The sequence below is a fragment of the Dermacentor silvarum genome, chromosome 4 (genome assembly GCF_013339745.2).
Source record: "Dermacentor silvarum isolate Dsil-2018 chromosome 4, BIME_Dsil_1.4, whole genome shotgun sequence".
Classification (NCBI taxonomy): domain Eukaryota; kingdom Metazoa; phylum Arthropoda; class Arachnida; order Ixodida; family Ixodidae; genus Dermacentor; species Dermacentor silvarum.
Window position 1 is genome coordinate 91,687,695 of NC_051157.2, and position 14,605 is coordinate 91,702,299.

Here is a 14,605-nt window from a genome sequence, read left to right on the forward strand (position 1 = left end):
CTCTGAAAACTGTCTGCTGTTTAATCGGTTTAACACACTCTGAAGAATGTCGCGTTCAATGTCATAAAGATACGGGTTTACATGATAAACATTAAGGGCCCCATCTGCAATCCGTTGTGTAGTGCATGCGGTTTACTTTGTTTTTGCTCCTCTGTCTTTCTCTCTCCTTACGTTCTCTTTCTATTTTGATCCTCGTACTTCCTTGCCCACGTGCAGGGTAGCCGACCAAAACTGCCTCTGGTTAACCTCCCTGACTTTCTACGCTTCCTTGCTCTCTTTGGCCATATTGAATTGTCTTTTCGGTGAAAGCAAGCAAAGTAAAAAGGGCCTGTAATATTGATACGTGTACGTGGGTGAGACAAAACTTGAAAATAAGTAAGCATCAAGTTTTAGTGAACCCGTGATTATAGCTGTCGACAATAAAAGCGAAAACTGAAGTAGAAGGTTGAGAGCACGCTTTTCCTGCGCTATTTATTTAAAAAAAAAGTCCGTCGACTACGGGATATACAGTCACTTGGCGTTCAAAGCGGACCGTTTGGTGTGACTCAGGCTTTTAGTACTGAATCCCCGATGAAAGATGTATCCGTCTTGCGACTTTCACATGCTGCTAGGCGTCAAGAAGGAAGAACAAACATGTATTCGCGGCATCAGACTCTACAGGGCCCATATACACGAACTACTTTAAGTACAAGTCCGATTCGTTAATGTGCCTCTGTGTCAAACAAAACGTTCTTGAGGGCTCACAAAATGTACTTTTTTTTTATGGCTTCTGCCCTTCCGTGCCAGAGGGACCATACCAGACGGACGCATTACTTTACGCGACGCGAGCATACCGCAACTGAACCGACATGAATATTCACGTCCTGTAACGATGCACTACCTGAGCGTTGCGCGGTCAGAATGCGTTGCTGGTTTTTCTTTAGTTTATATGTCTTAGAAAGACCATCTGAATAGATTTATTGCGTATATGAGCCTCTATGGATGCACAAAGCTGTTTGTGTGGTCATTGTGTACGTATATACGCCATATTTCCACGGTTTCCTTGAAGTCGGTGCACCAGACTTCAAAACAGACGGCTAAAAGGTAATTTATTTAAATTTTGAGGTCTAGAAATGAAACGTGGCTCCTTTATCTGGGCTCGTCGCGATAGCTATCATGAAAGCGTCATTGTTGAAAGAAAAGAAAATTGCTGGCTCTCCCGTAATTGAGAGTAGGTGTAAGCATGAAATGGCTACCTTATGGCGTCTTTTACTGCCTGTGGTGCCGCCGCCTTTCAACCGCTTTCTTCTTCCAACAGTGCCAACGCGCTCAGCGTCTGTCGCTACTTTATATTTCTGACGCGTCGAAGTGGTCGGCTGCAAATGTGCGGCCAACTCTCGGACCGCTGGCGTTGAAAAGAGCACAGGCAACCCTGTCTCTTCGCCAAAAGAATGAAAATCAAGTGCCTGGTGCCCTGTATCTGCCTTTTGAACGTCGCTACTGCGAAATGACAAATAAAACTTCAGCGTACTAGAAGTAGCCGCTTGAGTGATATAGTGAACAAACATTAGGAACAAACAGGAAGCAATTTTTTGTAGCGTGAGCTACACTGGCCGAGGTTGAGCAGTTTCGCGTGGCTCCTGGAGACCCGTGCTGCGCATGCGCGAGGAGGAGTGACGTCTCACGACACACAGCTGGCGCGCCGGGCGTTTGCCCGGGGTTTGCGCTGCTGGGCGTTTGATCGTTTGCGCTGGGCGTTTGCCAGTGCGGTATAACCATGGAGAAGGAGAGCAAAATTCCTGTTGAGCGGCGCAGAAGAGCGGAGAAGCTTAACTCATCAAATCCCTATGTAGTTGGATGGCAATTAGCGGTTGAGCGTAGGAAGAACGAACGGAAGAAGGCTAAACGTGCTGCGGAGACACCGGAGCAAAGGGAGGAACGTCTTGCACAGCGGTGTCGCCAGGAGGCTGAGCGACGTGCCCGACCATCTCAGCAGCAGCAACAACAAGACGCCGTCATTGACAAGGCTCGCTCATTGACTGACTACACGGTGAAACTTAGCGAAAGCGCCAGTGCGACTCGAACCTTCGAGACGGACTTCGTAAACAGTCCGTTTGGATATGTGTGCGACGTGTGTGAATGTCTGTGGCACATGAAAGACTTGATGCCAGTAAGTATAGTGCCATCGGCTGCCTGTTTTCCGCCGCATGTGGGTGCAGCACGGCGGCGGCACGCTGGCGTTCCGCCGCGCTAGTGCGGCTCGCGCGAAGTTCGCCGTGAAAGTTCGTTTCATGTGGGCCGAGCTTAAGTTAATCCGTATAGCTCTCTACTAATTTGCTATAGGCAATTGATGCTTCGCATTTCGGGTGAAACTGCGACTATTTTATAGAAAAATTGACAAAAACTACAATATTAAAAAAAAACTAAAGTACCAAGTTTTCAACTATGTAACTCAGTGATAAGTAATAATATAATTGTTCTGTTGGCTGCAGCTGTTAAGACCACTCTGAACTATACCACTCAATTGTGAGTAGGTCTTAACTTGCACCTAAGTAGACGATGAGATTTTTGCATTTTGCCACATCGAAGCATGACGAGGACAGGAAGAAGGGATGTTTAGTTTTTAGGGGCGAAGCACCTTAGGGCCGAGCCTTCTCCCTCGTAGTCCGTAGCTCTGGTTGGCATGGAGACCGCTATGTATGTATGTATGTATGTATGTATGTATGTATGTATGTATGTATGTATGTATGTATGTATGTATGTATGTATGTATGTATGTATACGCATATATACACATATATATGTATATGTGTAGTATATGTACGCCAAGCAACGGCCTCCAGAAGCCGGAACCGGAAGCCGACTTCCGTTTCCGTTTCCACTTCCGGTTTCCGCTTCCGGTTCCACTTTCGGTTCCGCTTACGGTTCCGGAAGCCAGCTTCCGGCTTCCAGAGAACGCTTCCGGCGTTTTTCTCTCTCGTCCGTAGCTAGGGGCGCTGCGGTGCACAATGGCGTTCGTTCCCGACGCGCGCTCTCTTTCTCGTCCGTAGCTAGGGGCGCTGCATTGCACATGGGCGTTCGTTTTCGACGCGCGCTTTCTCTCTCGTTCCCGACGCACGCTCTCTTTTTTTCTCGTCCGTAGCTGTGGTTTACCCGAATGATCCCCCGGTGCTTCGCCCACTCATCATCATTCACTTCGTGGATATGCGGTGATTTTTTTCTAATCACGACAGTTTGAGAAGTTTTAGTACTAAAGAGCCCGCTTACAAACCTTTGGATGAAGTCCTTGACATTAATGCAGTTTGTGTGTAGTATATCAGGAAAGTGATGCTTGAATAATCGATGATCAATTAAGTAGGGATGATTGGTTGATCGATTGTTAATTGCGTAATGATTCATGGATCGATGCTTGATTAAGTGATGATCGATCGATCAATCGGACGGTCGGTCGGTTCATTAATTGAGTAAGTGAGTGAGTGAGTGAGTGAGTGAGTGAGCGAGTGAGAGAGCGAGCCAGCGAGATAGCGAGGGAGTAGGTCATAAGCAAGCGAGTGGATTGTATTTCTGTAGATATATATCAATACTTGCCTCATACAATTATAGGCTTTTCTGCATCATCTCCTATACATTGTATGACCGCATTTTAAAGTTTTTATAATCATCTATTTATAATCTGTTTTATTGTTTCTTGTGTAAAAACATTCTAGCGTCAGTTAACCGAACTATTTAATCACCAACTCATCTATATGTTGGTTGTACATGCGGGTCTTCCACGATTTAAAGGAACTCCGCAAAGTATCCGAGGTATTATGAAATGTCATTTGATAGTTTCTTTCGGGGTTTTTTTTTTATGAGGAGTGCTGTTGTTCGACTCAGACATCACTACAAGTTTCAGAACTTCTTGTAGACTGGAATAGATAGAGTTTCACAAGATACTGGTAGCAAGAATAATGCCAAATATAGCGCTGTTCCGTTAGACGCACAATTTGATACTTCTTACGTAGTTACTTAATTAAAAGGAAATTAAATTATGGGGTTTGACATGCCAAGACCACCATCTGATTATGAGGCACGCCGTAGTGGGAGACTTTGGATTAACTTGGACCACCTGGGGTTCTTTACATGCACCTCAATCTAAGTACACGGGTGTTTTCTGCATTTTCCCCCAACGAAATGCGGCCACTGTGGCCAGGATGTGATCCCGCGACCTCGTGCTTAGCAGCCCTACACCATAACCACTATAAGCAGCCACGGCGGGTACGTAGTTACTTAAAGGATTAGCGCCTGTTTGCTTACTTGGTAGGATAAAATAAAATAATGACTCTTTAAGATAAATCATACATTCGTTGGTAGGCTTTGACAGCTAGGCATAGTGGTTGTTGGCGTCCCAAGTTGTAGAAGTTCTTGACTGGACACGCCTGTCATTTAATAGCGCTATTGCTTAAATGCAGCAAATAAGGCACAAATCACATAGTTTTCTTTTTAATAGTTCTTTGCGTCTAGCCCATCCAACTACTTCAACAAATATCAGCTGTCAACACTGGCTGGCGGTGGTTATTGCAAACCGCCGTAGCGCATTAACTGTTTTTGTATGCGGCCCTGATTCATCTGAGCAGTCGTTAAACTGGTTAGCACTTACTAAATATGGCGTTGAAGTTTATTTGCGCATTAGAAGGTCTTGACCAACAAACAGAGTACATTACTTGGGAAATGTTCTAACAAGAATAGGTTTGTTTCAGCCTTCAGGACCAGGATTTTGGAACGGTGGTACGAACAAGGACACACACACACACACACGCGCACGCGCACGAGCACGCGCACGCGCACAGCGCACGCACACGCACACAGCACACGCACACGCACACGCACACACACACACACACACACACACACACACACACACACACACACACACACACACACACACACACACCACACACACCACACACACACACACACACACACACACACAAACACACACACACACACACACACACACCACACACACAACACACCACACACACACACACACACACACAACACACACACACACACACACACACCACACACACACACACACAACACACACACACACCACACACACACACACGCACACACGCACACACGCACGCACGCACACGCACGCACACGCACGCACGCACGCGCGCACACGCACACGCACACACAGACAAGCAACTTTATTTGGTCCTAAGGGACTACTTTGTCGTAGTCGCGGGCTGCACCCGCGCCGGGAACGGAAGACTGTGATCTTCAGCCCTGTCGCAGGCCCTTTGTACAGCTCGAAGAAACCAAAAAAAAAAAAAATCATAGCGCAGTGCATGCACACAACCAGAGAAAGGGGTCATAGGAAAGTGCATAGGACCAATCACGCGCATAGCGCACAGAACCCGCGCTATGACGTGCACAGTCTCTTTGCCTTTGTCTGATTGCACAGTGATCTTCATTTTTTATTGTGAACCAACTCGCCCCAAAAATTGTTTTACAAGAACGAAAATTCCCCACCCTCTGAAGGTTATGCCACTGTGACGCTCTGTATATTACTTGCTGAGAGTGAGATGGCGAAAGTCAGACGTGCTTGAGTGAAACACAGGGTGCGCATATATCTGGCATCCCAATCGGAACTCTCATTAGGCTTGACATGTCCCGCTACAAGCGATGCACGTGCTAGTGTTGGTATCAATGGCTATATATGGCACTGCAAACTATCCAATTAACGAAAGTCGAACACGTGATTACTTCGCAGTTGCCGAGGCGGTGCTGATATAGCTTCCAGGCCCCTATAGGGCCCGGGAGCTTCTTGGGGCGTTGTCTATGAGCCGGCACAAAAAATGGTCTGTTACAATGTACTTGCATTTTCTGCTTGCATCTATAATAGACAAAAAAGTAAATCACAAGCGCTAATGATCGTTTTGAAGTGTTCGTATGAGTACAAGCGCAGGGCAAATTATTTCAAGTACAGTTTTTGAAAGATGCACGTGCCTGCTTTCGAATGAACATTAACATGACTGATTTCCCTTTATAGTGAGCTCACGGGTTCACTTTTGTTAATTTTTTCAAGCGTAATATGACAGAAACTTAAGGTTATTGTTACAATTCTATCGAAACTATCGCTATAAAGCCAATTTTTTATGTTTTAGTAATTCAAACTGTTTTAGTAATACTTTTAACATATTATACCATGCAAATAAAGTAGAGATTGATGCCTCAAGGGGGTGCAGGCTACTATTCGCCACAGAGTGAAAAAGCATCAAAGAAGCCGAAGCATGCACGCACGCACACGCACACGGACACACGCATGAAAAGCCCTGAAGGGGGTTGAAGAGAGAACTTTCCATCAGTCCTAAATATATGTCGCTATGAAAATGGAAGTACAGTTTGGGAAAGAAAATGTCAGTCTTTGTCGGTATAGCTTCATAAAAAAAGAAATTCTGTTAGAGGAAGCATAGGTGAACAAAAAAAATGTGAAATAAATTTTTAAATGACTGGCTCAGAGAGCAAGCCGTTTCGTTTACCTCTGCGTTTCTCTTGGTAAACGGAACAAAGTGCTAACTTTGCCCTGTTGGTACATATTTGTAAACAGAACTTGCATTCAGTTTCGCAACGAGTGTCCGAGACATGCACGTCTGACGTAGTGCATCTGACACATGTAAGGATAGCCGCCGGTTACAACTGCTGCTCGAATTTTGAGTGATGCCCATCTCTACAAACATGCAAACTTCCGCACAATGTTGACTGTGTGCTTGCGTTAGCGCACGTTAAAGAACCCCAGGTGGTCAAAGTTAATCCGGAGCCCTCCACTACGCGGCATGCCTCATAATCAGAACTGGGTTTGGCACGTAAAACCCCAGAAAGAAGAAGAAGACTGCAGATTTTTCGAAGTTGTTATCAGTGTAAGAACTCGGGTGACAGCAGGGTAAGTCGCCGAGTCGACCACGGAGAACGGTATGTCGACGAAGGGCATCCTCACTTCTCCTTCTTAGTCATCCTCCTCCTCAGCATAGCCACCGCCATCGCAGCCGCAGGCGCCCCATCTCTAATTCACGCCGCCGTCTTTCTGCCTCTTAAAGCTACCTATCATTTTTTCTTCCATCGCTCGTTGCACGGCACAAAACTTCTCAAGCTACTTAAGCTCTAAGTTACCGCTCCCTGTGTTATCACCGGTAGAATGCAATAGTTGTACACTTTTCATGGATTGGGGTAAGATGCCGGTCATGACTTCCGCATGCATTCCAATCCATTTTTATTCTTATGCAGATTTCCTTCTCCTAGCTAGACCCTGTAGAAACACGAAGTGAGGTGAGCGTGCGCTACTCGCGAGCTATAGCACCTTCTACCTCTTCGGAATAAAAGCCCGGAAGACGCGTTGTTTGATTTTCTCGAAGTCCTTGTCGGTATCCTACGACGTAGCCTTCTCTTCTAAATAGGAAGCAATTCGCCTTTACAGACCCCGTTCCTGATTGTCCTAGATAAATGTGTTCTACAAAGATTCCAGAGACTGACTGCCCATTCACGAATAGCCGTTCTCGAACTGGACTATTCAACATTACCTTAGTCTTCTGAATATTAATCTTCAGGCCCATTCTTACACTTTGTCGGCTAAGATTTTCATTTCAAGAGGACAACAAACATATCCCCAGTACACAGGCCTCCAGGCCCGCTCGGCTCGAGCACTGACGGCGCCGCTGCGAGGAAACAAGTTGCCGCATGGCCACCCCCGTGCGGACAAGTTTCCATGGCCACTTAAAACAAGACGGATGTGCTTCTTGTGCATGTAAGCTATATAGGAGAGTTATGGAAGCGCTCGACGGAAGCGTTCACGTTCGTTACGAGCGATGAACGTGAAGACGCTGTCTCCGTCAAGCGCGAAGAAAAAAAAAAAGGCGGTTACCGTTTGAGAACCGGAATGGCAACGTTGTGGCGGGGTTGCAGGGGATGACGTGATGCGTGGGCATACGCACGAAAACGTGCGACGCTCTCTGGAGATCAAGGCGTATGTAGCATTGATGCTCGCCATGGCGTAATCTTCTGGAAGGGCGTAATATGAGCATCGTGAGCGGTAAACGGTAGAGATATGACGTTGTTTTGGAGACAGGCTGTGTTGAAGGGGACTCGGTAGAAACGTGAGGTATATAGATACAGAGAGCAGCAGCACGGTAGCTCCACAGCCGGACATAAAAGCTCAGTCCGTATTGCATGGAGCGCAGGCTAAGCATGACGATGGGTGAGTGTAGAACACTGCACGGGCCGATTTTTGCAGCGCGGGCAGGGCCCGGGCCCATTTTAACACGAAAGTGTTTTATGCCGGGGTCCACCAAGACTTCACTGACGTATTTCCGTCACGGAAATACGTCAGCTTGCAATGTACAAGAACATAATACAAAGAAAGAAACCAGAAGAAAAAGTTCCACAAACATGCAAAATTTGGAAATCGAACCCACGACCTCTCGGTCCGCGACAATAGATCGCCGAGCGTTTAACCCATTGCGCCACAAACGCATTTGCAGAGAGCTACACAGACGCGCCTTATATATCTAACACCCCTCCGTGTACCCGCGCTCTTGCTCGGGGCGGTGCCGCCGCCTACGAGCAGAAAAGAGAAGTACTGCATTATGACACTAACGCGCACCGACAGTGAACGCTTCGGTGGTCTCAGCACTACGACGCCTCGATGCCAGCATTCGAAGGGACGCTGGCATCAAGAAGCACTACCAACGTGGCCACCTAGGTGGCGTTCACCGTACTCAGCACAGCGGAGCGTGGCCTCCGCAATTAGCTCTGAAAATGTTTCTGAAGTTGATCGCGGAGGCTGCAATTACGACGCGCTGTACGCGCTGATTTGACTCGGTGACGATTCAGTTACGTGCTTTGTCTTGCGCGTTGTATTAGTGTGTCAGTTACGTGCATCGTCTTTCGCGTTGTGCTAGCGTGTGCAGCGTAGTGCAGCTTCCATATGCACGACGGTTGCTCATGGTCATCGACGTTGGTAGTCGTGATGGAGGAGACGTGCCACCAGGCGTCAGCGTGGGTGCATCAACGCCTAAGGGCGCTTTAGCCACAAAACACCAATAGACATTATATATCAATGTGCAATAAACATTACACTACTTCTGTGAAGACACGTTTCACTTTCGTGTTCTATACCGATTCCTATATAAGAGGGATCAACCACATTTTTTACGTTGGGCTGCCCGCCCGGGCCCGGCCTGGACCCAGAAATAATCTACGTTACCCGCTCCGCCCGACCCGCCACCCCTTTACCTTAGGGCCGAGCCCGGTCCGAGCCCGGCTCGAAACCGGCCCGAACCCGGCTCGAGACTAAAAAAGATCGCTGAGCGGCATTAAAAAAAATAAAATAAAGAATAGAATGAAAGAAATTTATTCATAAGGCATAAATACATGTCATATGCAATTATGACATCTGCAATTGAGCGGTCAGAACGCAAATACCAGCATGGAAAGTAGTACGAATGACCCTGCCGAGCAGTATCGCCAGCACTTTCCAACGGCGCGACCTTGATGCGGCCCAATCCACTTCTATCGCAGCGCCGCCACAGTATTTTTCCACGTCGGGCGCCTCACTGCAAAGCATGCGCCGCTCGACTCAACCGTATTCTAGTACACTATAGCCGAAGCGCAGCCACGTCCGGTTGTGAGCGGAGCGCATGGATAGAGTAAATGGAGAAAGAAAGCTTCTCGTTCCTTCATGGTGCAGCGTAATGCGCTGCTGCTAGGCGGCCGGTTGAGAACATGCGTGCAATCATGGATGGACATTGGACGCAGTGCCATATTTCAGCCGCATGACGAATTATCTTATCTTACCAGTCATTGTTTTACCAATTCGCCTTTGAAGAATCAGCAAGTCGCGAACGCGCTTGCACCACGCTGAAAGCATTAATTACATTGATTTGGGTAAGGAATACAATGGCATCCTTTGATTTGAGGCGACTTCGGTCTTTCTGGACCTTTACATTTTGGTTCAAACAGCGCAAAATACGACGGAAGAAGAAAAGGAAAGTACACAGAAGTAGCACTGCTAGCTTCCAGCTGCGCCCGGGCAACAGGTTTTTCAGAGTCGAAACGCGCGAGGATAACTCGCTGCACGTTACATGCACATCACCAGAAAGTCCGAGCCCGGCCCGGGCCTGGGTCAAAAAGCACATGTCGTGCCCGAGTCCTGCCCGAGCCCGGGAAAAAACTGCCCTACTGCCCCACGGGCCGGGCCGGGCCCGGGCTATCGGTGAAGCCCGAGCCCGTGCAGTGCTCTAGGCGAGTGTTCGAACCAGAATCGGACGAAAAGAGACGGTCGGCGAGAGCTGCCTTCGGCTGCCGCTGCATGCGCTTAATTATATAGCTATTCACAGGGCATCAGCTGCCTCCTTTATAAACACATATGACATGTCACTATAAACGCATACCTGTTCATTGTATGTATACTTGTGCGCGAGGCCGACGTGACTGCGGGCACGCATTTGGTAACTTAGTGTCTGCCAGTTTCAAATGCGGTAATTCGATAAAATTTCCAAATTTAACTATTGAGAGGACCTGCCCTGGGAAGACGCTGGTAGCAAAGCTCTGGATAAAAATAATCTGCACGTGCTTCTTGTACGAGTTTTTTTTTTACGGCTGTGGAATATCTTTTCCAGTTATAAGGCGGCCAAAGCTTTTGCTTCCCCTTCAAAGATTAAAAGCAATGTCACGCTCTATGGTAATATCCCAAATGCAGCTTGTGTCACGACGCCGAATACCGCATCTATTAAGATTTCATACCTTCTTGACCTTCACTCAAACAGCTGCAACGCTATCACATCGTTAGTGGTGTTGATATACAGTACGGATGACAAACACAACCACGCGCTCGCCGCGCACCCGGCGGCGAAAGGCGCACCGTCAGGAAGTCAACGAGCGATAGCGACGGCCTGGTCTTCCTCGAGCGGCCGCTTTGCCTGCTCGCTTCCTCAATCTCGTTCCATTCTCTTTCAATATTCAGTGGTTGGGGATGCGTTGCCATAGCGACGCTGTGACGCACCCAACCACTTTAGCCGATGCGCATGCAATGGGTACGACGCCCCTATGCACAGCAGTAACGTTTCCTTTTGTAGCAACAACAGATTTTACAGCGCTTGCTTTATATGACTATTTACCACGTGGTCCAAGTATAGACCTTTCTGGGGAATATGAGTTCTATCCTCAAATGGGCTAGCTCCAGCCGAATTACTGGACAGGCAACTGAGATACTTGAGCTACACATCTATACGCAAAACGTCATAAACACATTTGGTAACTTAGTGTCTGCCAGTTTCAAATGCGGTAATACAGGGGATACAGCAGGCTTCGTTCAGCGATGAGACTATTAGGACTTGTGACATGTGAGGAGAAAGTTGCAGAAGTTGCTGTCTTTACCACTTACATTATAACAGCAACGGTGAAAAAAAAAGGAAAGCAGCTCTGGCGTGGCATATAGTAGAGACGCACGGTATAAATTAAAATAGCGAGAGATCCGCTTATCCTAAAAAAATGGCAATCTTTTCTTGGCAATGGTTAACTTTCGTCCACAGCAAATTTTTGTCAACATTCAAACGTTGATGAAATTGTCTTTTAGGCATTCTATGGGATGTCGAAATACTTCCAAGGGTATTGATTTCGCGGTTTTAAATCTTCAGCAGCTGGTTCTTATAACCTAGAAGTGTAATTTTGACTTCGGTAATATAACTTTATTTGTTCTTACCCTTCTGTCTCCTCCGTCTTTGTTCACGCTGTTGAATTCTAAAGATCCTAAACACGCTCGAAGTTTTAGGATGAATGAAAGGACAGGACACAATACGGTACCGCACTCAATAAACTATTCACCGAGCGGTAATTGCCGCGACGTTACCACAAAAGTCAGGTTTCGCATTAGAAAATTGAAAGAGAATGGCAGAAGTTTACTATTTATTGTTGGTTTAACGAATTTCTGAAGATAACCCAATGTTCATCCGAGACGCTCGTTCAGCATTACTAACGCATTAAGGAGGCAGCCAAGCTCGGATCTTGAGGAGATTATGCATGCGCTTATGTGTGTTCATATTAGTCTTTTATAATAATATAAAGTAATAGTAGTATTGTTATGCTGGAATTTAGCTTATTTTACAGGAACTAACATTAAAAAAAGCATTTAAAAGCTGCCTCTGCAATGGTGAATACGCTATTACATCTACGTACGCCTTATGGGAAATACGACGACGTTACTTTATGCCATACGGCCAAGCATATGTTTAAAAAGCACCAACTACCGTGAGAAAAGTGGAGGCACCTAAAGGAATGCAACAGTTACTCAGCGCAAACATCTGGGCTTGTTTATTATCTTCCCAGTTCCCCAGTGGAGTCGGTCACTGCGAGCGAAATCGCGCGGAGATATTAGCGGTAAACTCTTTATTCAAATCGTAGCCATCCCTGACACTTGAGGCGATTTTTATCTAATGGAAAAATCCAAGTTTCTCTAAAGTTGCATGGCGTTCTTGCTATTTCTGTAGAAAAGGATATCTCCAAACTCACAATGCTTACATATATAGCAGCAGCTACCGTAGCCTCGTGACAACGCTTTCTGCCCACAAATGAGTATTTTAATTGCCTTCCAGATTCATACACTGCGGGTGACGTCGTGCACATTTCAGAGAAGCGCCGCACCCGCGCGAGTGTAATTAGCGGGGCGACACACAGATGCCTGTGGCCGCATTTCGGCTGCCGCAAAACCCCACGGTGATTTGAATTCCAGCCCATCTCCAGCGGCACGCGACGACCGAAAGAACCGACAGCGAGTCGCTGCGATCGCTTTCTGGGCCGAGTCGATGCGGGCCCGGAATCCGGGGTTGGGGGAGGGGGATGATGGCGCCCAATCTGCGGAGCGCGAGCGCACGCGCGCGCGCGCCACCAGCCTAGAGCTGCTGCGGTGCAGGGGGCGAGGAGAGGAGGCCTCGGGCCGCGGCTGCTCACACGCGCTCCGGGCACCGAAGCACAAGGGGCTGCTGCTTGCGGCGGGAGCCCTGACTCGACCCGAGAAGCGAGCGGTTCACGTGAGCTTCGAGCTGTTGTTGCCGGCGGCGGTGTTTGGCGGAGGCGTCACGTGCCAAGCATAGTTGCCTGCCGCTCCCTTGCGTGCTACGAGTGTCAAAGTGTGTTCTTATCGAGACACGGCTGTTCTTGTTGTTTATTTTATTCGCTTTCTTTCTACGTGGTTCCGGAGACGCGAAACTTGGCTTCGGCGGAGTGTCCACGCCACATTTTGCAGCGGCGTGTCGTCGACGGAAGATTATTGAACACCAGCGATGTCAGACGCCCGTTACGCGGTGGCTAGCGCTATTCGATAGCGTTGTCACTTTTGCGGAGAAACTAACAGTGCGTCACCAACGGCTCACGGACGTGAGTTTCGGAGCCTTCTGTTTCTATACCCAAACTTTTGTTCCTTTCATATATAAAACCAAGTTGTAAGTCCTCAACATCATTTGCACGCGTGTGCGCTTGTGTGGAACGAGTGGTACGTTTGATTCACGGTTTTGTGCAGACTAACAGCGCGCTTTGAAATAGTGTGGAGAAACTCCTCCCTGCTTGCGTTGACCACTTCGCCAATCGTGTGGATCTTACGCCGCCGCGCTACCATGTGAATGGGTTATCGACGTCGCATCAATGAAAACGGAGGAAGTGCTACTCGTGAGGGGTCAGCGTGACGTCGGAGCAGCGAGATCGTGCCTCGGCATAAACTTGTGAGCACGTTGTTTTATCGCGTGTCTGGGGTGAGGATCTTTTGCGGATTACTGCGGTGTCGACGTCCACCAGCGACGCACCAGCGTGAGTGATGGCGCCTGGAGGAATGCTCGCCTTCCTTCTTCACGTGGTTCTTGGTTTCCTTACGAATGGTGAGTTTTAAACTCTGGCCTATAGTTGTTTAGTCCGGTATCGATTCCATGATCTGTATTCTATAATGAAAGAAGCTATTTTTTTAGGAGTTTTCAGCAGACTAAGCTCTTGTTTGCCTTATATGTTTGCCGTATCATTCATACGAAGAAAGATATAGCGTTCTTGGGGTACTTTGATTTAAAAGACAGAACTGATGCTTATCTTGCGCTTTGTTCTTTATTATTCCTTAAGACTGGTAGAGGCAAAGCATTCGTTAATAAAACAAGCGAAACATGCGGGTACTAACGTTTTGTTTAAAAAAAAGCCACGCGGAATATATTCCGCTTATTTGCGATTGACTATACTCTTGAACGTTGTATGTCCACGGGAACATGAGGCATGTGCACTGTATGATTCAAGTTTGAGCACAGTATACATGTAATAAGACAAATAGCTCAAATAATGAAGTGTTTTTGTTCAAGAGCATCACTATCTATTTTGATTTGCTGTTTTAAGATTTCGTTTCGTGGGCAGGAATCTGAATAATGTGCTTCGAAAGAGAGTTCCATAAGAACTCGAAATAACATGGAACCATCCTTTCACGTATGTGAATATCTAGCTGTTTGTCGCAGACTTTGCTATGATTTCCTTCTGTATTTGTCTCAGCCGCCACTCGTATTTAAGGATCATTCACCCATGCGAGATACATTTTCAGTAGAAATCTTGAAGTAAAGGG

General features: G+C 47.2%; 1 pseudogene; it reads left to right on the forward strand.

Annotated features, from left to right (window-relative positions):
- Window positions 1-12,989: 12,989 nt before the first annotated feature.
- Window positions 12,990-14,605, forward strand: part of LOC119448763 (Down syndrome cell adhesion molecule-like protein Dscam2) — a 190,503-nt pseudogene continuing 188,887 nt past the window's right edge.